Source organism: Chiloscyllium punctatum, chromosome 22, assembly GCF_047496795.1.
Source record: "Chiloscyllium punctatum isolate Juve2018m chromosome 22, sChiPun1.3, whole genome shotgun sequence".
Taxonomy (NCBI): domain Eukaryota; kingdom Metazoa; phylum Chordata; class Chondrichthyes; order Orectolobiformes; family Hemiscylliidae; genus Chiloscyllium; species Chiloscyllium punctatum.
In genome coordinates this window covers 44,834,772-44,858,041 of record NC_092760.1, presented here as the reverse complement: position 1 = coordinate 44,858,041, position 23,270 = coordinate 44,834,772, and the positions used below count along the sequence as shown (strand labels likewise).

Genomic DNA, 23,270 nt, shown 5'->3' with positions numbered 1-23,270 from the left:
TTCCCCCACCCCAGGGAAAAGACTTTGTCTATTTATCCTATCCATGCCCCTCATAATTTTGTAAACCTCGAGAAGGTCACCCCCCTCAGTGTCCGACGCTCCAGGGAAAACAGCCCCAGTCTGTTCAGCCTCTCCCTATAGCTCAAATCCTCCAACCCTGGCAACATCTTTGTAAATCTTTTCTGAACCCTTTCAAGTTTCACAGCATCTTTCCAATAGGAAGGAGACCAGAATTGCACTCAATATTCCAACAGTGACCTAACCAATGTTCTGTACAGCCACAACATGACCTCCCAACTCCTGTACTCAATACTCTGACCAATTAAGGGAACCATACCAAACGCCTTTTTCACTATACTATCTACCTGCGACTCCACTTTCAAGGAACTATGAACCTGCACTCCAAGGTCTCTTTGTTCAGCAACACTCCATAGGACCTTACCATTAAGTGTATAAGTCCTGCTAAGATTTGCTTTCCTGAAATGCAGCACCTCGCATTTATCTGAATTAAACTCCATCTGCCACTTCTCAGCCCACTGGCCCATCTTGTCCAGATCCTGTTGTAATCTGAGGTAACCCTCTTTGCTGTCCACTCCACCTCCAAGTTTGGTGTAATCTGCAAACTTACTAACTGTACCTCTTATGCTCATATCCAAATCATTTATGTAAATGACAAAACGTAGAGGACCCAGCACCGATCCTTGTGCCACTCCACTGGTCTCAGGCCTTCACTCTGGTAAACAACCCTCCACCACCACTACCTTTCTACCTTTGAGCCAGTTCTGTATCCAAATGGCTAGTTCTCCCTGTATTCCATGAGATCTAACCTTGCTAATCAGTCTCCCATGTCGAACGCCTTACTGAAGTCCATATGGATCACATCTACTGGTCTGCCCTCATCAATCTTACTTGTTACTTCAAAAAACTCGATCAAGTTTGTGAGACATGATTTCCCACACACAAAGCCATGTTGACTATCCCGAATCAGTCCTTGTCTTTTCATAGACATGTACATCCTGTTGCTCAGGATTCCCTCCAACAACTTGCCCACCACTGAGGTCAGGCTCACCGGTCTAGAGTTCCCTGGCTTGTCTTTATTACCCTTCTTAAACAGTGGCACGTTTGCCAACCTCCAGTCTTCTGGCACCTCACCTGTGACTATCGATGATACAAATATCTCAGCAAGAGGCCCAGCAAACACTTTTCTAGCTTCCCACAGAGTTCTCGGGTACACCAGATCAGGTCCTGGAGATTTATCCACCTTTAACTGTTTCAAGCCATCCAGCACTTCCTCCTCTGTAATCTGGATATTTTGCAAAGTGAAAAAAAAATTGGAGGAAACATCTGTTCACATGGTGCTAAATGTCCAGTAATCAATTTGAAGAGTTGACAGTGGTGAGATGGACTGAGTGTCAACAGAATCCTTGTGTGAACTAGCATACTGCTTTCAGATAGTGTTGCTCAGGTAAAACATGTGGATGAGAAATAGGAAGAGTCAAGGGGCACCAATGTAAAGATGGAGGAGCAGGAAGAGCGACATTATATACAATAGTCTGAATATTATTAGATAGATATTGTATATTCCAATGTGAAAGTTCATCTAGTAGAAGTCAATACCCTGGTATTTGGCAGAAAATAAACTTGATTTTCCATATACCTCATGTAAATGTCATTCAATTTCAGAACCAATTTATAATCCTGGAGATGATAATGATAAAATTTTATAACAAATGCATAAATATGAATGAAAATGAGTACTGGTAAATGTTTTATACAATTTCTATATTTACATTTTGTTTTATTCATTCAAATGATTTAAAATGACTATATTTTAAATATTGACAAATATGGATTGTTTGGTGTTTTAGATTTTACTTATTCCACTGCAATAGTCTTTTTTTTTAATAGTTTATATGGAGTCAAATTAAAGGTAATGTAATGATAATGTCACTAAATAGTCATCAAATTAGTTGTGGTTTGTGCTTTGAGAACACAGGTCCAAATTGTGCCAAAAGAGCTGATGAAATTTAAGTCCAACCAATGAAGTCTAGATCTGAAAGATCCTCTGTCTTATGGCTATGAAACTCCACCTGGTTCACCAATGTCCAAATCAAATTTGGTATTCTTATGTAATCTGGTTTACGTATGTTTTCAAATCTACACTAATGGATTTGACTCTGAAATGCTCGATGAAATGGTCTGGCTAGCCACACAGATCAAAACAATTAGGGATGGTCACAAATTTCTATGATGTCCTTATCCCATGAAAGAATAAAAGAAGAGTATACATGACAACCCCTCAAAGACAGGTTATGGACCTGACCAGACCCTTCAAAATATTTTAAGAAGATAGAGTAGACCCTCACTTTTTCTTAGTTTAAAGGAAGATGTGAAGTGGATATTCCAAATGTGATGCAACTGGTACAACCACCTGGCTTTAAGCAAAACAGAATTTATTTAAACACTACAATCACAAACAAAAGAAAGCAGAATTTAGAATAACAACTCTTGGATAACTTAACTAATTAACTGTTTCAGTAAACTGACATCCCATAAGTGCACCCCTTGGCAAAAGGTAAATTCAAACACAGATTCTTACAGACAAGGGAACAACATTGGAGTAAGCCATTTGGCCCTTCATGAGTGCTCCACTGTTCAATATGATCACGGCTGACCATTAAACACCTTGTTCCTGCTTTCTCCTGTACCATTTTAACCCTTTAGACCAAAGAATTATATCTAACTCTCTCTTGAGCCATTCAATGGTTTGGTCTCAACCATTTTCTGTGGCAGAGAATTCCACAGGTTCATTTCTGGGTGAATAAATTTCTCCTCATCTCAGTCCTATAAGGCCAATCCTGTATCTTTAGATTGTGACCCCTGGTTCTAGATTGCTAAGTCATAGGGTATATCCTTCTATCCTTTCTCAGTCGAGTCCTCTGAAAATTTTATAGGTGTTCATGAGATCGCCAATGATTCTTCTAAATTCCAGTGAATGCAGTCCTAACCGATCCTGTCTCACCTCTTACGTCAGGCCTACCATTCCAGGAGTTAGTCTGGTAAACCTTCATTATACTCCTTCTATAGCCAGAACATTTTTCCTCAGGTAAGGAAACCAAAATTGCAATGCTCTGGATATGGTCTCACCAAGGCCCTGTGCAATTGCATCAATGCATCCCTTCTCCTGTACTCTAACCCTAGCGCTGCATGCTTACTTTCAGTGATTGGTGTACAAGGACACCCAAATCTCATTGCGTATCCCCATTCACAATCTATCACTATTCAGATAATTAGCCTTCCTGTTTTTGTTATCAAAGTGGATAACCTCACAATATGCACATTATATTTCATCTGCCATGCTCCTGGCCACTCACTCAGCTAGTCTTAGGAGGCACAGTAGCTTACATTGCTGTATCACAGTGCGAGGGACCTGGGGTTGATTCCAGCCTTGGGTAACTGAGTGTGTGGAGTTTGCACGTTCTCCACATGTCGACAAGGATTTCCTCTGGGTGGTCTAGTTTCCTCCCACAGACCATAATTTCCCGTTCCAAATGGTCAACAATGCCCTCCAGCACATCTCCTCCACTTACCACACCTCCACCCTTGTACTCCGCCCCTCCAATTGCAACAAGGTTAGAACTCTCCTGGTCCTTACCTTCCACTCCACCAACCACCGGATACAATGCATCATCCTCCACCCTTTCCATCAGCTACAGTCGGACCCCACCACCAGAAAGGTATATTTCTGTCCAAATCCCTATCAGCATTCTGCAGAGACCATTTCCTCTGTCACTCCCTCACCTCCCCACCCCCACACCTCCTCCCTCACCTCCATCCAAGGCCCCAAAGGATCTTTCCACATCCAGCAGAGATTTTTCTGCACCTCCACACACTTCAACTGCTGTGTCTGTTGCTCTCAATGTGGTCTCCTCTACAATGGGAAGACAAGACACCAAATTGTAGGATGTTTCAGAGTACATGCTCTGGGACACATGCACCAAACAACCCCACCGCCCTGTGGTCAACCACTTCACTGCCATGCTGCCAAGGACATGCAAGTCCTGGGCCTCCTCCACCGCCAAGTTCTAGCCACCCAACATCTGGAGGAGGAATGCCTCGTCTTCCACATTGGGACCCTCCAACCACATGGCATCAATATTGATTTCACCAGTTTCCTCAACTCCCCTCCTCCACCTTACCCCAGATCCAACCCTCCAACTCAGCAATGCGCTCTTGAACTATCCCACCTGTCCATCTTCCTTTCCAACTATCCACTCCACCCTCCATTCAGACCTATCATCATCAACCCCCACCTGTGTCTATCTATCACCTTCCCAGCGACCTTTGGCCCTCGCCCCAGCCCCCTCCTATTTATCTCTCTGCCCCCTTCCCCCATTTCCACATTCCTAATGGGGCTTATGTCCAAAACATTGATTCTCCTGGTCTCAGATGCTGCCTAACCTGTTGTGCTTATCCAGCACCCCACACTTTTCAACTTTGTGAACAATGTCAGGCCAGCCACTGTATAATTTTGTGTTTTATCTCTATCGTGTTTTTTAAATAGTAGGGTTACATTAGCATCCCTTTATTCTCTAGCAACTACTCCAGAGTCCTTAGAAACATGAAAGATGACTACTCTTGCTGACATATTTGTATCATCGATAGTCACAGGTGAGGTGCCGGAAGACTGAAGGTTGGCAAATGTGGTGCCACTGTTTAAGAAGGGCGGTAAAGACAAGCCAGGGAACTATAGACCGGTGACCCTGACCTCGGTGGTGGGCAAGTTGTTGGAGGGAATCCTGAGGAACACGATGTACATGTATTTGGAAAGGCAAGGACTGATTAGGGATAGTCAACATGGCTTTGTGTGTGGGAAATCATGTCTCACAAATTTGATTGAGTTTTTTGAAGAAGTAACAAAGAAGATTGATGAGGGCAGAGCAGTAGATGTGATCTATATGAACTTCAGTAAGGCCTTCGACAAGGTTCCCCATGGGAGACCGATTAGCAAGGTTAGATCTCATGGAATACAGGGAGAACTAGCCATTTAGATACAGAACTGGCTCAAAGGTAGAAGACAGAGGGTGGTGGTGGAGGGTTGTTTTTCAGACTGGAGGCCTGTGACCAGTGGAGTACCACAAGGATCGGTGCTGGGCCCTCTACTTTTTGTCATTTACATAAATGATTTGGATGCGAGCATAAAAGATACAGTTAGTAAGTTTGCAGATGACACCAAAATTGGAGGTGTAGTGGGCAGCGAAGAGGGTTACCTCAGATTACAACAGGATCTGGACCACATGGGCCAATGGGCTGAGAAGTGGCAGAAGGAGTTTAATTCAGATAAATGCGAGGTGCTACATTTTGGGAAAGCAACTATTAGCAGGACTTATACACTTAATGGTAAGGTCCTAGGGAGTGTTGCTGAACAAAGAGACCTTGGAGTGCAGGTTCATAGCTCCTTGAAAGTGAATTCGCAGGTAGATAGGATAGTGAAGAAGGCGTTTGTTATGCTTTCCTTTATTGGTCAGAGTATTGAGTACAGGAGTTGGGAGGTCATGTTGCTGTTGTACAGGACATTGGTTAGGCCACTGTTGGAATATTGCGTGCAATTCTGGTCTCCGTCCTATCGGAAAGATGTTGTGAAACTTGAAAGGGTTCAGAAAGGATTTACAAGCATGTTGCCAGGGTTGGAGGATCTGAGCTACAGGGAGAGGTTGAACAGGCTGGGGCTGGTTTCCCTGGAGTGTCAGAGGCTGAGGGGTGACCTTATAGAGGTTTACAAAATTATGAGGGGCATGGATAGGATAAATAGACAAAGTCTTTTCCCTGGGGTCGGGAAGTCCAGAACTAGAGACCATAGGTTTAGTGTGAGAGGGAAAAGATATAAAAGAGACCTAAGGGGCAACGTTTTCACGCAGTGGGTGCTCCGTGTATGGAATGAGCTGCCAGCGGACATGGTGGAGGCTGGTACAAATGCAACATTTGAGAGGCATTTGGATGGGTATATAAATAGGAAGGGTTTGGAGGGATATAAGCTGGGTGCTGGCAGATGGGACTAGATTGGATTGGGATATCTGGTCAGCATGGACAGGTTGGACCGAAGGGTCTGTTTCCATGCTATACATCTCCATGTCTCTATGATTCAAAGCATCCATTATTTCTGGGGCCACTTCCTTAAATACTGAGGGATGTACATTATTGGACTCTGTTGATTTATTAGCCGTCAATCCCATCAATTCCTCCAACACCATTTCTCAACTAATAATGAGAGCATTCATTTCCTCCCTCTCACTATGCCATGTTCATTTCCTCCCTCTCACTATGCCATGTGCATTTCCTCCCTCTCACTAAGCCATCTGCATTTCCTCCCTCTCTCTAGGCCATGTGCATTTCCTCCCTCTCACTTGGCCATGTGCATTTCCTCCCTCTCTCTAGGCCATGTGCATTTCCTCCCTCTCACTAAGCCATCTGCATTTCCTCCCTCTTACTAAGCCATGTGCATTTCCTCTCTCTCACTAAGCCATGTGCATTTCCTCCCTCTCACTAAGCCATGTGTATCCCCTCTCTCTCACTAGGCCATGTGCATTTCCTCCCTCTTACTAAGCCATGTGCATTTCCTCTCTCTCACTAAGCCATGTGCATTTCCTCCCTCTCACTAGGACATGTGCATTTCCTCCCTCTCACTAAGCCATGTGTATCCCCTCTCTCTCACTAGGCCATGTGTATCCCCTCTCTCTCACTAGGCCATGTGCATTGCCTCCCTCTCACTAGGCCATGTGTATCCCCTCTCTCTCACTAGGCCATGTGCATTTCCTCCCTCTCACTAAGCCATGTGTATCCCCTCTCTCTCACTAGGCCATGTGTATCCCCTCTCTCTCACTAGGCCATGTGCATTTCCTCCCTCTCACTAAGCCATGTGTATCCCCTCTCTCTCACTAGGCCATGTGTATCCCCTCTCTCTCACTAGGCCATGTGTATTGCCTCCCTCTCACTAGGCCATGTGTATCCCCTCTCTCTCACTAAGCCATGTGTATCCCCTCTCTCTCACTAGGCCATGTGTATCCCCTCTCTCTCACTAGGCCATGTGCATTGCCTCCCTCTCACTAGGCCATGTGTATCCCCTCTCTCTCACTAAACCATGTGCATTTCCTCCTGCTCACTAGGCCATGTGCATTTCCTCCCTCTCACTAAGCCATGTGTATCCCCTCTCTCTCACTAAACCATGTGCATTTCCTCCTGCTCACTATGCCATGTGCATTTCCTCCCTCTCAATAAGCCATGTGCATTTCCTCCCTCTCACTAAGCCATGTGTATTTGCTCCCTCTCCCTAAGCCATGTGCATTGCCTCCCTTTCAGTAAGCCATGTGCCTTTCCTCCCTCTTTCTTGTCCATGTGCATTTCCTCCCTCTCACTAAGAAATGTGCATTTCCTTTCTCTCACTAAGTCATGTGCATTTCCTCCCTCTCACTAAGAAATGTGCATTTCCTCCCTCTCACTAAGAAATGTGCATTTCCTCCCTCTCACTAGGACATGTGCATTTCCTTTCTCTCACTAAGCCATTTGCACTTCCAACCTGTCGCTAGGCCATGTCCATTTCCTCCCTCTCACTAGGCCATGTGCATTTCCTCCCTCTCACTAAGCCATGTGCATTTCCTCCCTCTCACTAAGCCATGTCCATTTCCTCCCTCTCACTAGGCCATGTGCATTTCCTCCCTCTCACTAGGCCATGTGCATTTCCTCCCTCTCACTAAGCCATGTGCATTTCCTCCCTCTCACTAGGCCATGTGCATTTCCTCCCTCTCACTAGGCCATGTGCATTTCCTCCCTCTCACTAAGCCATGTCCATTTCCTCCCTCTCACTAGGCCATGTGCATTTCCTCCCTCTCACTAGGCCATGTGCATTTCCTCCCTCTCACTAAGCCATGTCCATTTCCTCCCTCTCACTAAGCCATGTCCATTTCCTCCCTCTCACTAGGCCATGTGCATTTCCTCCCTCTCACTAGGCCATGTGCATTCCCTCCCTCTCACTAAGCCATGTCCATTTCCTCCCTCTCACTAAGCCATGTGCATTTCCTCCCTCTCACTAGGCCATGTGCATTTCCTCCCTCTCACTAGGCCATGTGCATTCCCTCCCTCTTACTATGCCATGTTCATTTCCTCCCTCCCTCTAGGCCATGTGCATTTCCTCCCTCTCACTAAGCCATGTGTATCCCCTCTCTCTCACTAGGCCATGTTCATTTCCTCCCTCCCTCTAGGCCATGTGCATTTCCTCCCTCTCACTAAGCCATGTGTATCCCCTCTCTCTCACTAGGCCATGTGTATCCCCTCTCTCTCACTAGGCCATGTGCATTTCCTCCCTCTCACTAAGCCATGTGTATCCCCTCTCTCTCACTAGGCCATGTGCATTTCCTCCCTCTCACTAGGCCATGTGTATCCCCTCTCTCTCACTAGGCCATGTGCATTTCCTCCCTCTCACTAGGCCATGTTCATTTCCTCCCTCCCTCTAGGCCATGTGCATTTCCTCCCTCTCACTAAGCCATGTGTATCCCCTCTCTCTCACTAGGCCATGTGTATCCCCTCCCTCTCACTAGGCCATGTGCATTTCCTCCCTCTCACTAAACCATGTGCATTTCCTCCTGCTCACTAGGCCATGTGCATTTCCTCCCTCTCACTAAGTCATGTGTATCCCCTCTCTCTCACTAGGCCATGTGTATCCCCTCCCTCTCACTAGGCCATGTGCATTTCCTCCCTCTCACTAAACCATGTGCATTTCCTCCTGCTCACTAGGCCATGTGCATTTCCTCCCTCTCACTAAGTCATGTGCATTTCCTCCCTCTCACTATGCCATGTGCATTTCCTCCCTCTCACTATGCCATGTGCATTTCCTCCCTCTCAATAAGCCATGTGCATTTCCTCCCTCTCACTAAGCCATGTGCATTTCCTCCCTCTCCCTAAGCCATGTGCATTGCCTCCCTTTCAGTAAGCCATGTGCCTTTCCTCCCTCTTTCTTGTCCATGTGCATTTCCTCCCTCTCACTAAGAAATGTGCATTTCCTCCCTCTCACTAAGTCATGTGCATTTCCTCCCTCTCACTAAGCCGTGTGCACTTCCTCCCTCTCACTAAGTCATGTGCATTTTCTACCTCTCACTAGGACATGTGCATTTCCTCCCTCTCACTAAGAAATGTGCATTTCCTCCCTCTCACTAGGACATGTGCATTTCCTCCCTCTCACTAAGCCGTGTGCACTTCCTCCCTCTCACTAAGAAATGTGCATTTCCTCCCTCTCACTAAGAAATGTGCATTTCCTCCCTCTCACTAGGACATGTGCATTTCCTCCCTCTCACTAGGACATGTGCATTTCCTTTCTCTCACTAAGCCATTTGCACTTCCAACCTGTCGCTAGGCCATGTCCATTTCCTCCCTCTCACTAGGCCATGTGCATTGCCACCCTCTCTCTAAACCATGTGCATTTTCTCCCTCTCACTAGGTCATACGTTCTCTGATTTTTTGACAATATTTGTGTCCTCCGTTGCAAAGCCAGAACAAAATTATGTACTTAATTGGTCTGTCACCTCTTTGTTCCCTTTTTCAGACTGAAAGAGACCTTTATTTGCCTTCACCAATTTTTTTTTCACATCCCTACAAACCTTTTGGAAGCCCAATTACAGTACTTTGTTTTAAGACGAATATTTCATGAGTGATACTGTCCAAGTAAGAAAATGGGACCCAGAATTTGTCCAGGAATCAGGTTCCAATGTTTGGACTTACAGACTAGAGTGCCAAAATCAATATTAACTACCACATCACACTCTCTGATTAATAAGCTGTTATCTCTGTGTTGAAATGCCTACAATAGGATAATCAACTTAAATTGCACAATTCAGAATTTTACATGTACCCAAGTCTTGCAACCATATTATTATATTGCAATTGCCCATGGATAAGCATTGTTTTATGTATGATCAGATATCCAGTACCCTGGGGTAAAGTTCTAACATTTAGTTGTTAATCTAACCTCTGCTGATAAGTTACTGGTGCTATGTGACAGAATCCATGTTGTTATATGCCCTTGTAATTGTTTCCAATTAAACAAAACTCAATACATTATTGGTAAAACCGAAACTTGGGGCTTCAGTCACTAATATTCTTTCTTTTGTATTGATCCATAACATGTTGTGATATCTGGTGTTGAATTTTCAAATCAAGGTTGAGAATCTGGATCAGTTCTGTGTTGGAACATCATGCCTGAACTGTGTCATTCCTTCAGTGCTTTTCTGAAATGTAAATGTCCTAACTGGGTTTGGGGCAACTCAGCACCCAGTTAATAGTTCAAAATATCTCATGAACATGGACACTAGCAGTGAAGGGAGACAGCACCAATGATGAGGCCTGCTGTTGTCTAACTGAAGGCAGCACATAGCTCACTAAAGAGCCAGACCTGGATATGGCCTGAAATGTTTTTCCATCATGAGAAGAATTATTCTTTAGCCTGTGGCACACACCATAGTTGTGCACTAACATATACTGGATTGCTTGTCTTCATTTTTCCTTTTAACACACTTACTCTTGTCCTCATGAAGTTAAACATGAACTTTGATTATTACAGACCTTTTTTTCTCGACCACTAGAGGGGTGTAGTGGATTCAAGTCAGTTAAAATTTCAAATCAAACGACTGGACCAGGTACTGCATGATCTGATCCAAAGATCTCAGGAAATAGGGTCACTAATGAGCGATCATTAACCAGGGGGTGGGTTGGATGTGGAGAAATCTTGACCTTGAGAGGGGTCCACCCGATCATTGGTGTGATTTGATGGCTGACTTTGGTGTCTTTGTCGAGGGGAATATGGCAGGTGAGTTTAGATCTGGCTGCACTAAGGGAGACTGACAAAATAAATCTGTGCCCTGCCTGATGTTCCTACTTAACCAGCAGTGACTCTTGTTCTTAGATCCTGGATCCACAATCTCCAACAGGGCACATCTAACTTATGTCAGGAAAAAAAGGAGGGATGGGGATAAATTTAAATTATGATTTACTTTACCCCTCTTTAGACTGAGAAATTGAAGTACTATTTGACTAACTCCTTTCCCTTTTTATTCCCATCCAGTGCTGAAGTAGGTCAAAGGTTGTTCTTCAAACCTTGGTTTCAGATTCCAATTTTTGAAATAAACCCACAGGAAAAACTTTCAAGGCAAAATCAAATCAACTTTATTAACAAAGCATTCGTAACACAGGGGAATTCATTACCCTGCTATTCCATAACCCACAAAAGCATTCAGGAAATTAGAGACAGTAGGACAGATGAGCAAATAATTTAAATTAACAGGTGAAATGAGTGGGATAAAAAAATCAATTCATGTGAGTTCCAACTTCCCAGAAGTCAATATCCAATAATAGTTTCCCAGTTGGTCCAGGCCCAGTAGTAATCCAAAATGTAGACTTCTTCCTAGGTAGCAACCTGGAAACAGAGGTGGATAGTCTAAGGCAGGCTATCAACTCAGCCTGAAGTCTTACTTTCCCTCTGGAGATCAAACAACAATGGACTCCAGAATGGTGAACTGAAGGAATTTCACAAGATCAGATGTCAGTCATGTGACAAAGATAGGCATTTTAGGTACTGATGGACTATCCAAGGCAGCTAATGGGAAGATCATTTAGGTAACAGTGTAGGTTTTTCTTACCATCAGAATCTCCATTGCAAAGAGATGACATAACTGTAAGAAACTGGCCATCTCCGCATTAAGGATCTTGATGTTTACCTTTGTGCTAGAACTGACTGGAAAGTTTATCTCCAAGTCCTTTGTGCTAAATTTTGCTGAAGGTCTGTACAATGCAGGGTATTCAGAAATTCCAAAAATGCAATCATGTAATCAATCTCAGCCATTTTACAACTCCTACAAGTTTGCCAATTTTTAAAAGAAACAGAATTCCAACACACAAAAAGAAATGAATACAGTTTTCTTTGGGATTTTCTTCATTCCCTCTGGCCTTCGCACTTACTGTTCTTCCACCAGGGCCTCAAGACCCTGGAATCCCATCGCCAGTTCATCACACCCTGAGTGCAGGCAAACTCCATTTCCCAAAACAGGAGGATCATGAAGTTGAGCAGTTAGGAAAAGAAGGCCTTCAAATTTGACAGCAGAGGGAGGAAACAACTCTGAGAAAAAGTGCTCTTGTGACCGAACAATACAAAATCAAGTCAAGGAGGTACAATTATAGAGCCACCAGGTTTCTCACATCTATGATCTCAGCTCCTATTTGATATTTTATTCTTTCTCTCCTCATATTGGTTCCACTATTCCCTTCTAGTATGTTCTAGAATTCAAATCCATCCAGAAACATGGATCAAGATGGAAAATAAAGCGTTAAAATTCAGGTTGTTGTCTGCCGCTGACTTGAACTGAAGTGGGAAGATGGAAATGCAGTCAGCCTCCTTCAATGACTATCCTTCACCCCTCCCCCCACTCTCATCAATTGACCTCCTGCTCACTGTACACAGGATCAGTCTTCTGTGCTCCCCTCTTCTTTGCTGCTGAAAGATTGTTTGAACCCAGCAACAAATATATTGCCAAAGTCTGCTGCAGATGACAGGAAAATATGTGCACTCACTAAGTTTCTCTGATATGATTCATAGATGTTACCCGATAGCCTGTGATACTTCTCCCAGTGAGGTGGATGACACACTGTTTTGTAAGACCAGAAACAATCCACTGACAAGAACGAAGGTGTACCTCTGCTTGGCTAAAAAAATCTAATTATGACCAATAAACACAAACTCGATCAGAGAATTATTGGTGGGGGAGCTTTACAGTTGGAACATGTCTGACAAGTTCACATTCTAATTAGAACATGGCCTAAGAAAGGATTATTTTTCTCTCACTTGCTTAAAACTTTCTCCAGCAAGGTCTCGAATATAATGACTAAGGCATGATGGATGAGAGGGAAAGCATCCTCTCAACATTTACCTGGTCAAGTCCTGTCACAATCTATTAATTAGTTCCAACCTCAAACACTCTCAGGTGTTCATTATTCCATATTTCATATTGGGCATGAATATTATTGAGTTATTCTTTCGGTTTTGAAGTCCTTCGTGACAGATGGTTGGGAGAAATGAATCTTTTATGCACAACAAGAGCTCAGTGGAAATGTCCTGAATACATTGCAATGGATCACATTTGGAATGATACATTAACTGGTTAGCTGAAACCAATGATTTGATGAGACTGTTGTGAAGCATTTGTTGAGGAAATCAGGATTCATGGCATGATAACAGGGATAACTAAAAATTGGTTTGATATTTTCTTGTTTAGAATCTTACCAACCCATGTAAGAATATTTCCAAGTAAGCTTTCACCCTCAGATTTTTAAAAATTGTGCTGTTGTATGACACTCAGCCTTGCAAAAAACAGCCAAGGCATTTTTCAGTTAGTGAAAATTATTATCGCTTTTACTTTATTTTGCTTTGTGAATACTCTTAGAACATAGAACATAGAACAATACAGCACAGAACAAGCCCTTCGGCCCTCGATGTTGCGCCGACCTGTGAACTATTCTCAGCTCATCCCCCTACACTATCCCATCATCGTCCATGTGCTTATCTAAGGATTGTTTAAATCTCCCTAATGTGGCTGAGTTGACTACATTAGCAGGTAGGGCATTCCACACCCTTACCACTCTCTGCATAAAGAACCCGCCTCTGATGTCTGTCTTAATGAAAGAGAAGAAGAAAACATTAAATTTAATTCTACTGTAAAAAATGTCTCAGGTTTGTCTGAACAACTTCTTTTCAACTTTCTCAAAAGCACTTATTATAGAGCAGCAGTCAGATATGCTCACTGAGATGTCTGCAACCCATCCCTTTCTATTAGGGAAGTTATCCAGCAAACAACATGAGAATGCATGGGGAAAATGGAAAACTACAATTAGCTTGACATATGAATACGTAATTAATGAAGTATGCATATTATGCAAGTCACAAACAGTACCAACAAAAATAGCGAAAGCAAACATTTAAATGGCCCGCAAGTTTAAGTAACAGAAAATGGCTCTGTGACCCTATCGGCAAAATTTGCCTTAAAATGCCAAATGATGGAGTTTTCAAGAACCCTGGTGATGGTGTTTTCCAGAATCCTGCAGAATATTGGTACAACAGGACTTCCAAAAGAGAACAGTAAAAGCTTTCTCAACCGATGGGGACCATGCTTACCAATGGCAGCAAGTACATTGAGAAAGATCAGACATACCTGTCTTTGTACAATACTCAACTAATGGTGTTCAAGGCTCACAACGGCATGCAGACCTGAAGGGGTCACCATTTTACAGCAGTGATGGTAGTACCCATGAACAGCTTTGGTAACTCTTGCCACATAAGTGGCTGTCCCTGCTTTCAGACACATGGAATCAAAAGAAGCTAAAAGCAGCTTCCCAAGCATTACTCATTTTTTAAGGCTCATTGGCCCCAAGCAAACCCTCTTAAACCAGACACTAGAGAATCAAATTTGTCTTGCAGGCTAAGAAATGTGGGGCGCACAAACCAATCCTAAATTCTATTGTTAGTACATCTGTAGAAGAGACTGCCATCTAGAGTAACAAATAAGGATTTGTTTGAAGGTTTTTAACAAATTCGATGTCTGACTTCCAATGCAGCATTCAATAGAGGGCAAGAGGTTTTACACTAGTAAAAAGAGGCAATTCAGTTTGTGCTGCAGATACTTAATGAAAAACTCCACATGACTATAATATTCTACAAAAAAAGTAGGGAGTGAAAGCAAGAAGTGAAGTGGCAAAATTGCAAGTTCGGAATCAGAAGAGAATTTGAAATAAAAACAGTGAGTATGTGCCTTTATGTAACACCTTCCATCACCTTAGAATGACCTTTTTAAGAATTATCATTTACATGATGTGGGCATTGATGACTGGTCCAGCATTTATTGCCCTGAGGGCATTTAAGAGTCAACCACATAGTTACAGGTCTGGAGTCACATCTAGGTCAAACCAGGTAAAGTTGGCAAATTTTCTTCTCTACAGTGGTTTCATGAATATAATTATACTCTTAATTCCAGGTTTTAATTGAAATCAAATTCCAATTTCTGCCATAGCAGAAATCAAATGCAGGTTCCCAGAACATTACCTTTGTCTTTGTATTAAGAACTCAGTGATAATACTACTGAGCCATTGCCTTCCCAGACTTAGAATACTCCAAAAGCTATTGAAGTCTGTTGACTGTCTAAGAGGATGGTTGTGCTTGCTAGAGGCTAAGCATTTCACTGCAGGAGTTCTTTAGGGCCAGGTCTAAACCCAACCCTCCTCAGCTGCCTCATCATTGACATTACCCCCACCATAACGTAACTATACCAGGACAGTCACTGCTGATTGCAATCATCAGTTTTTAACATAAATCTTCAAACAATGAAGCTCTATGCCAGCATGCAGCCAGACTTGAACAACATTTGGACTTGAACTGATAAGAGGCAAGCAACATTCGTGTCTCACAAGTGCCAGGTTATGGTCATCACCCATAAGAGAAGATCTAACTGCCTCTTAGGATTTTCAACAGCTTTCCCATCAATGCCTTTCCTGATGAAAAAGAAGAAAGTGAGGACTGCAGATGCTGGAGATCAGAGCTAAAAAATGTGTTGCTGGAAAAGCGCAGCAGGTCAGGCAGCATCCAAGGAGCGGGAGAATCGACGTTTCTGGCATAAGCCCTTCTTCAGAAGGCCTTATGCCTGAAACGTCGATTCTCCTGCTCCTTGGATGCTGCCTGTCCTGCTGCGCTTTTCCAGCAACACATTTTTCATGCCTTTCCTGATGTCAGTATTTTGGGGATGAATAGTGATCAGAAAGGCAACTGGACAAAAAATGGAAATACAGAGTTGAATCTTTTTAATTTGGCAAAGTCCGAGTTGTGTCAAGATTTTCTGGAGGGATTTCCATCACAAGGCATAATGAGTTGCACATATATCTTATCAAACTTTCCCAATTAACTATCTATTCCACTCCTGTGGTGTGGATTCTTCTGTTTGCTTCTGGCCCATCTTAACATGTGCTGTGCTCAGAGCGAATCAGCAGATACCCAATGAAAGACTGACATCCCTAGTGTCTATGTCATCTTTAAAAAGGCTGCAGTGCACCCAGGTTGAGGATGAGAGTACCACGGCCTCAGAGGAAGAATCAGTAAGTTGTAACCTGCAAGGCCCTGAACCAAGTGTTGGAAAGTGTGATTGGAATAGGCAGCTGGTTTATTCAGGGAGAAAGTGAGCACCGCAGATGCTGGAGATCAGAGTCGAGAGTGTGGTGCTGGAAAGCACAGCCGATCAGGCAGCATCCGAGGAGCAGGAGAATCGACGTGTCGAGCATTGGCTCTTCATCAGGAATGAGGGGGTGGCCCAAGGAGCTGAGAGATAAATAGGAGGGGGTGGGGTTTGGGGGAAGGTAGCTGAGAATGTGATAGGTAGATGAAGTTGGGGGTGAAGGTGATAGGTCGGCGAGGAGGGTGGAGCGGGTAGGTGGGAAGCCAGCAGACACAGTGGGCTGTAAAGCCTCTTTCAGTGTTTTAAATTTTCTATGGTTGTGTGATTCTAAGAATTTTTTTCAATCATCTAAGAGTGCAAGGGGAGCACAGTTTAATGTTTCATCCAAACAACAGTACCTCTGTATGTGCAGTGTACTCAGTACTGTACTGAAGTGGGAACTGAGATTAATGGCTCAAATGTCAGGAGTGACATGTTAAAACATTATGTTCAGATTCAACAGACAAGACAGTTGCCACTAAGTAAAGGTTTACATATTAAAAAAGTGGGTTGCCAGCAACATTAAAAGACACATCACTTGCAAAACTTGAGTTCCATTAATCATCATTGCCTGTTAGGTGCAGTGTTGTTCTCTTTTTTATTAATTGATAATCTGACCATGTGGGAAATACTATACCAATTTCCTATTCTCTCACTGTCCGCATTCTATTCACCCATGAAATGCTGATCAAATCCTAGTAGACTCTGAACCCAAGATCTTCAGGAATTCTTCATCAGAAACAATGTCAACATACAAAATCAAATTTAGCATTGTCAATGTTGTGTAGTGTAACCTCCACTGTGCATGATAATAGGCAGTAATAGCCAAGTTTTGGAGTTTTAAACTCAGATGTGAAGGCTGTATGTTTATTTTTGCCTGAATAAGAAACCATACAGGGCAATGGAATCAGGGACAAAAGAACAACATTTCTGCTGGGAACCAAATGTAATAACTTCTGTTTTGTCAATGCTAAGCTGAAGGAAGCAATAGTTCCAGACAAAGTGCTCTTCTTGTGAGACATTTCTTTGCTGGCAGCAACAAACACAGCAATCAACGACTCCTAGTGGAGAAAAATATTTTCCATAACAGCATTTAGTGATTTGTACTACTCACAATGGGTCAGAGTTCCATGATGCATTATTAATAAAGGATCAATAAAAAGCATTAAGGCTGTTCATTTCACGGAAACAAGTTTGAGAAAGTTGTACAAGGGACAGTACAATAAATGTTGATGTGGTTTTGAGTTTTCTACAGGTGTGTGTGTATTTTCAGTGATGGAATTAGGATGGACCTATCGTGGTGCTAAACATTTACTGGATTGGTTAGAATCATAGAATTCCCCATGGAAGCAGGCCATTCAGCCCATCAAGTCACACAGACCATCCCACCCCAGTCCTGTAACCCTGTATTTCCCATGACTAATCCACCTAGCCTGCACTATAGGCAATTTAGCATGGCCAATCCACCTAACCTGCACATCTTTGGACTGTGGGAGGATACCCAGGAGAAGAATATGCAAATTCCACACAGTCAGTCACCTGAGAGTGACTGTACACAGATCCCTGGTGCTGTGAGGCAGCAGTGCTAACCACTGCGTCACTGTGTCATCCTAGGACTATATTCACTGTTATTTAGAAAAATGGGGAGTTGGGGGTATCTCAGTAAATTCTATAAAACCCCAACAGGACTAAACAAGGTAAATGCAGGAAAAATGTTCTGATGATTGAACAGTCCAGTTTAAGGATGCAGAGTAGGTCAGTTAGGATTGGAATGGGGATAACTGTCACCCACAGAGCGGTAAGCCTGTGAAGTTGTCTGGTACAGAAACTGGTTGGGGCCAAAACACTGAACATTTTCAAGAAGGAGTTAAATATAATTCTTAGGGTTAAAGAGATCAAAGGGATGGGAGAAAGTAGGAACAAAGTAGTGATTTGGATGCTCAACCATAATCATATTGAATCGGAGCCGGCTTTATGGGCTAAATAGTCTATTTCTGCTCTATTTCCTATATTTATTACAATGTTTCAATGACTGAATTATGTCTCTGCAAAATGGTCTAACTTTCCATACTGTCTAACATCTCTCCTTCTGAAACCACAGGCAATTGGCTAATATAACATTTAAAGAACACACATTCATATTTATCACAGAATAATGCACAAATTTATACAATTCAATGATCAAAATAAGCAAGAACCTATTGAACAAAAGTGGAATTTGCCTGTAAAACAATGTCCTGAAAAGAGAGACATCCCCATTATTAGAGAATAGCAAAGATCTGTATCACTAGGAAAAGCATTGCAGGAGATGTAGCTGTATAAGTATATGCTGGAATTGGAATAGCAGTCTGGAATGATGGCTGTCTAGCTCTGTAATATGTGATTGAGCTGGTTTGTGGCTGATTGACTTGGATTAAGGATCATTTTGAACTGGATAACCAAAATTGGGTTTGCCAAACTCTGGAAAACTAATGCTGTGTAGTTGCTATTTCCAATTTGAATATGTACTTTCACATGAGTTTGTCCTTTTGCTCACTAGTTGCTTCTATAAATGAATTACCTTTAGGTTTTCAATTCAGCAAAAGCTGTCAACTTTTTTTTTCTTTCATGTGATGTGGCCATGGCTGGTAAGGCCATCATTTGTTGACCATCCTTAATTGCCTTTGAGAACGTAGTAGAAGGTAGTCACCTTCTTAATCCATTGTAACCCATCTAGTGAACTCACATTGCTGTTGGGAAATGAATTCCATGAGTTGAACCAACAACAGTGCAGGAGTGGCAAAAATGTTCCCAGTCAGGATAGTGTGTGGTTGGGGGGAGCTTGCAGGAAGTGATGCTTCTATGTTCTACTGTTCTCTGCAACCAGTGGAAAAAGTGAGGACTGCAGATGCTGGAGATCAGAGCTGAAAATGTGTTGCTGGAAAAGCGCAGCAGGTCAGGCAGCAACCAAGGAGCAGGAGAATCGATGTTTCGGGCATGAGCCCTTCTTCAAGAATGAGGAGATTGTGCCAAACAGGCTAAGATAAAAGGTAGGGAGGAGGGACTTGGGGGAGCGGCGTTGGAAATGCGATAGGTGGAAGGAGGTTAAGGTGAGGATGATAGGCCGAAATGGGGGTGGGGGCGGAGAGGTCAGGAAGAAGATTGCAGGTTAGGAAGGTGGTGCTGAGTTCGAGGGTTGGGATTGAGACAAGGTGGGGGGAGGGGAAATGAAGAAACCTGAGTTCATCCCTTGTGGTTGGAGGGTTCCTAAGTGGAAGATGAGGCGGTCTTTCTCCAGCCGTTGTGTTACTATGGTCTGGCAATGGAGGAGTCCAAGGACCTGCTTGTCCTTGGTGGAGTGGGAGGGGGAGTTGAAGTGTTGAGCCACGGGGTGGTTGGGTTGGTTGGTCTGGGTGTCCCAGAGGTATTCTCTGAAATGTTCCGCAAGTAGGTGGCCTGTCTCCCCAATATAGAGGAGGCCACATCGGGTGCAGCGGATGCAGTAAATGTGTGTGGAGGTTCAGGTGAATTTGTGGTGGATATGGAAGGATCCCTTGGGGCCTTGGAGGGAAGTAAGGGGGGGAGGTGTGGGCGCAAGTTTTGCATTTCTTGCGGTTGCAGGGGAAGGTGCTGGGAGTGGAGGTTGGGTTGGTGGGGGGTGTGGACCTGACGAGGGAGTCACGGAGGGAGTGGTCTTTTTGGAATGCTGATAGGGAGGGAAATATATCTCTGGTGGTGGGGTCCGTTTGGAGGTGGCGGAAATGACGACGGATGATATGATGTATATGGAGGTTGGTGGGGTGGTAGGTGAGGACCTGGGGTTCTGTCCTGGTGGCGATTGGAGGTGCGGGGCTCAAGGGCAGAGGAGCGGGAAGTGGAGGAGATGCGGTGGAGAGCATCGTCAATCACGTTTGGGGGAAATTGCGGTCTTTGAAGAAGGAGGCCATCTGGGTTTTTTGATATTGGAACTAGTCCTCCTGGGAGCAGATGCGGTGGAGACGAAGGAATTGGGATTATGGGATGGCATTTTTACAGGGGGCAGGGTGGGAGGAAGTGTAGTCTATGTAGCTGTGGGAGTTGGTCGGTTTATAGTAAATGTCTGTGTTGATTCAGTTGCCCGAGATAGAAATGGAGAGGTCTAGGAAGGGGAGGGAGGAGTCTGATACGGTCCAGGTAAATTTGAGGTCGGGGTGGAAGGTGTTGGTAAAGTGGATGAACTGTTCAACCCCCTCGTGCTCCAGGACTGTAACAAATACTACATTGGACAAACAGGCAGAAAACTAGCCACCAGGATACATGAACACCAACTAGCCACAAAAACACATGACCCTCTCTCATTATATCCTCATGTACAGATGAGGAAGGACACCACTTCGACTAGGACAATACATCCATCCTAGGACAAGCCAAACAAAGAAACACACGAGGATTCCTAGAAGCATGGCATTCCAACTGGAACTCTATCAACAAACACATTGAGTTAGACCCCATTCACCACCCCCTGAGAAAAGAAACAGGAAGTGACTTCACCACAGGAAATAACATCACCATAGAAAATGACATCACCAACCCAAAGAAACCCAAACATATAAATAGAAAGCAGGAATTATCAGCATTGCTTTGCATGATGTCCACTGAAGATGTTACTGAGTAAGGTAACAAAATATCTGGAAATGAACCTTTCAGCTCAGCGAACAAACCTACATCCAAAACATAAATATATATATATATATATATACTAAAAAGCAGGGATGAAATGAATTCCTTTAATTCTACCACTCCCTGTTTGACTGTAAAGGATTTTGCTTTTAAATTAAGAGACAATGTTCCTTGGCAGTAACTGTACCACTATTTATGTTTTAAGGCTATTAAAACGTTACTCAGATGGATTTTCCTCTGTTAAACAAAGAAGACGATACATTTTCTGAATGTATTTATTCCCAAGCTAAGGAATGCAATACCATTCATTTGGTTATACACAGTGGTTGCATGCGCATATACATACACATGCACAAACATCACACCAACACATTCAGTTGGCAGAGAAAGAAACTAGTCTTACAATGAGTTTGCAGTTCATGAAAGTTGAAACAAAGAAGCATGCAATTAATTGATCCTTGACTGGCCTTGTTGTAGTCAGTTCAATATTGCAGCCACTTACTTAAGCTGTTCTCCTGGAAGCAAATTTAAAGAGACGACTTCTACATTTTAGAAGACCTCAGTTTAGAGTTGTTTGTTACATCACATGATCAGTACATCAGTACACCTTTCAAAGACACAGTATACCTTGAAGCAACACACTACATCAGTTTACCTTTAAGAGACATGTTCATGATATCATTATTGTGTCACAACATGTGACCCATAGGTACAAAAATCTCAAACACCATCTTTCCTTGGACTACTTGCAGCATGACATGATGCTGGAAGCTGTGGTACCCTTGTAACCCATTAGGTCGAACATTTAGATAACTGAGGAATATAATGTTTGTGTATAATGTAATACCGTATATACTTGAGTAAAAGTCATTTTTTAAACTACTTTTTAAGGTTAAATTTATGGGGTTGACTATTACATGTATATTATTTTTGAGGGGCTGAAATTCATGCCTGTCAAAATTCATATCATATCATTAGCAGAAGCCCAATTGATCTCTAAATGAATAAAGAAAATAAATAGTAATTCCTTAAACCCAGAGCAGAGCACAACAGCCAGTGGACTGGAAGACCAGGTGCAGAGCGGAAAAACCGGCAGACTGAAAAGCCGGAGTGGAGCTTGATGGCCGGCACACTGACTCATTGTAAAGATATGGTCAACTTTAAATGCTTGTGGATAGTTATATGTGTTAGAAACAAAATTCAATAAAATTTAGACGAGACCACCAAAACTGGAAAAAAGATAATTTATTACAAACTTGCAAGTAAGGGCTTCAATTGCATAAGCAAATGAGCAAATTAGAATTTCGGTTAGTGTACAGTTATACCCTTTGAGCTGAGTGAGGTCATCTCTCCAGATTCCTAATTACCCAATCTCTCTTACGGTGCCAGACCCCTGCCCAGCTGTGCTCCACCCTTATTACTTCCCCCATGCCCAGGTTGGCAACCTTTCTTTCTGTAAGTGCTGACACATACATTTATTTTGTCGACAGTACATCTAGATCTGGTTTAACATTTTGTATCAATTCTGCTGGTACATTCCAACCTCGGACATTTCATTAACTTGTATCATTTTGTATAGCTCAAACATTTTGGTTATCTCAGCTTTTTGCTGAAAGCATAATTTTACAAAAAGAACTTTTTGCTATAGTAATTACACACCAAAGTTAGTATTTAATTAATCACAATTATACACTGAAAAGTCCCTAAATACCCGCAGGGTTAATAGTTCTCTTGCTGTACCCCTTTTCTGTATGCTTTTTCTATATCTGCAAAAACAACACTTTACCCCATTTCTAACATATGTTCCCGATAATTTCCAAAATATATCCTGACCTATCCAGCAGTAGCATTTTCCTACAATTTATTTATCTTGCAAACAGTCTCCAGTTATGTGTGGTCTGTTCACGCAATTGGTTCAAACGTAAGAATTGTTTAAAATGACACCTGACACTCCAGCAGCACACCCTATCACGTAATCTGGAAGAATGTGCCTTCAAAAGATGTAAAGAATGTATGAAAGGGGGAGGTGGATTCTGAAGGTTTGCGTGTTTAAAATGAAAACAAAAATCGAGGTAAGTTTAGATCCAACTTGTTCCCGAGTATAACCCTTCACGCCTTGTACACTGGTAAGTAAATGTTACAGTGGGTAGAACTTGTGCTTTTTAATCGAAGATCAGAGGAAAAGTTTTCCCCCCCCTTGGTCGGATCATGTTTGAAGTTTGTTTCATAATGTTGTGTGCAACTTTTTAACACGTTACTTCTGTCTCTATTGCCGAGGTAACGGTTGCTAGGTTACAAGTAGACACTCGCTCTTCGGCAGAGACAGACAGACAGAGAGAGAGG

General features: G+C 43.0%; 1 protein-coding gene across 3 annotated transcripts in view; it reads left to right on the top strand.

Moving 5' to 3' along the window:
• Positions 1-23,270, top strand: part of saxo4 (stabilizer of axonemal microtubules 4) — a 183,919-nt gene that overhangs the window by 14,739 nt on the left and 145,910 nt on the right. Inside the window, exon 1 of one of the 3 annotated variants that reach the window (XM_072592194.1) lies at positions 22,879-22,999. The exons of the other annotated variants lie outside the window; for them this stretch is intronic. The gene's annotated coding sequence lies outside the window, so the exon portion shown is untranslated. Of the gene's footprint in view, positions 1-22,878; positions 23,000-23,270 lie in introns of those variants that run through there. 3 annotated transcript variants of the gene reach the window in all.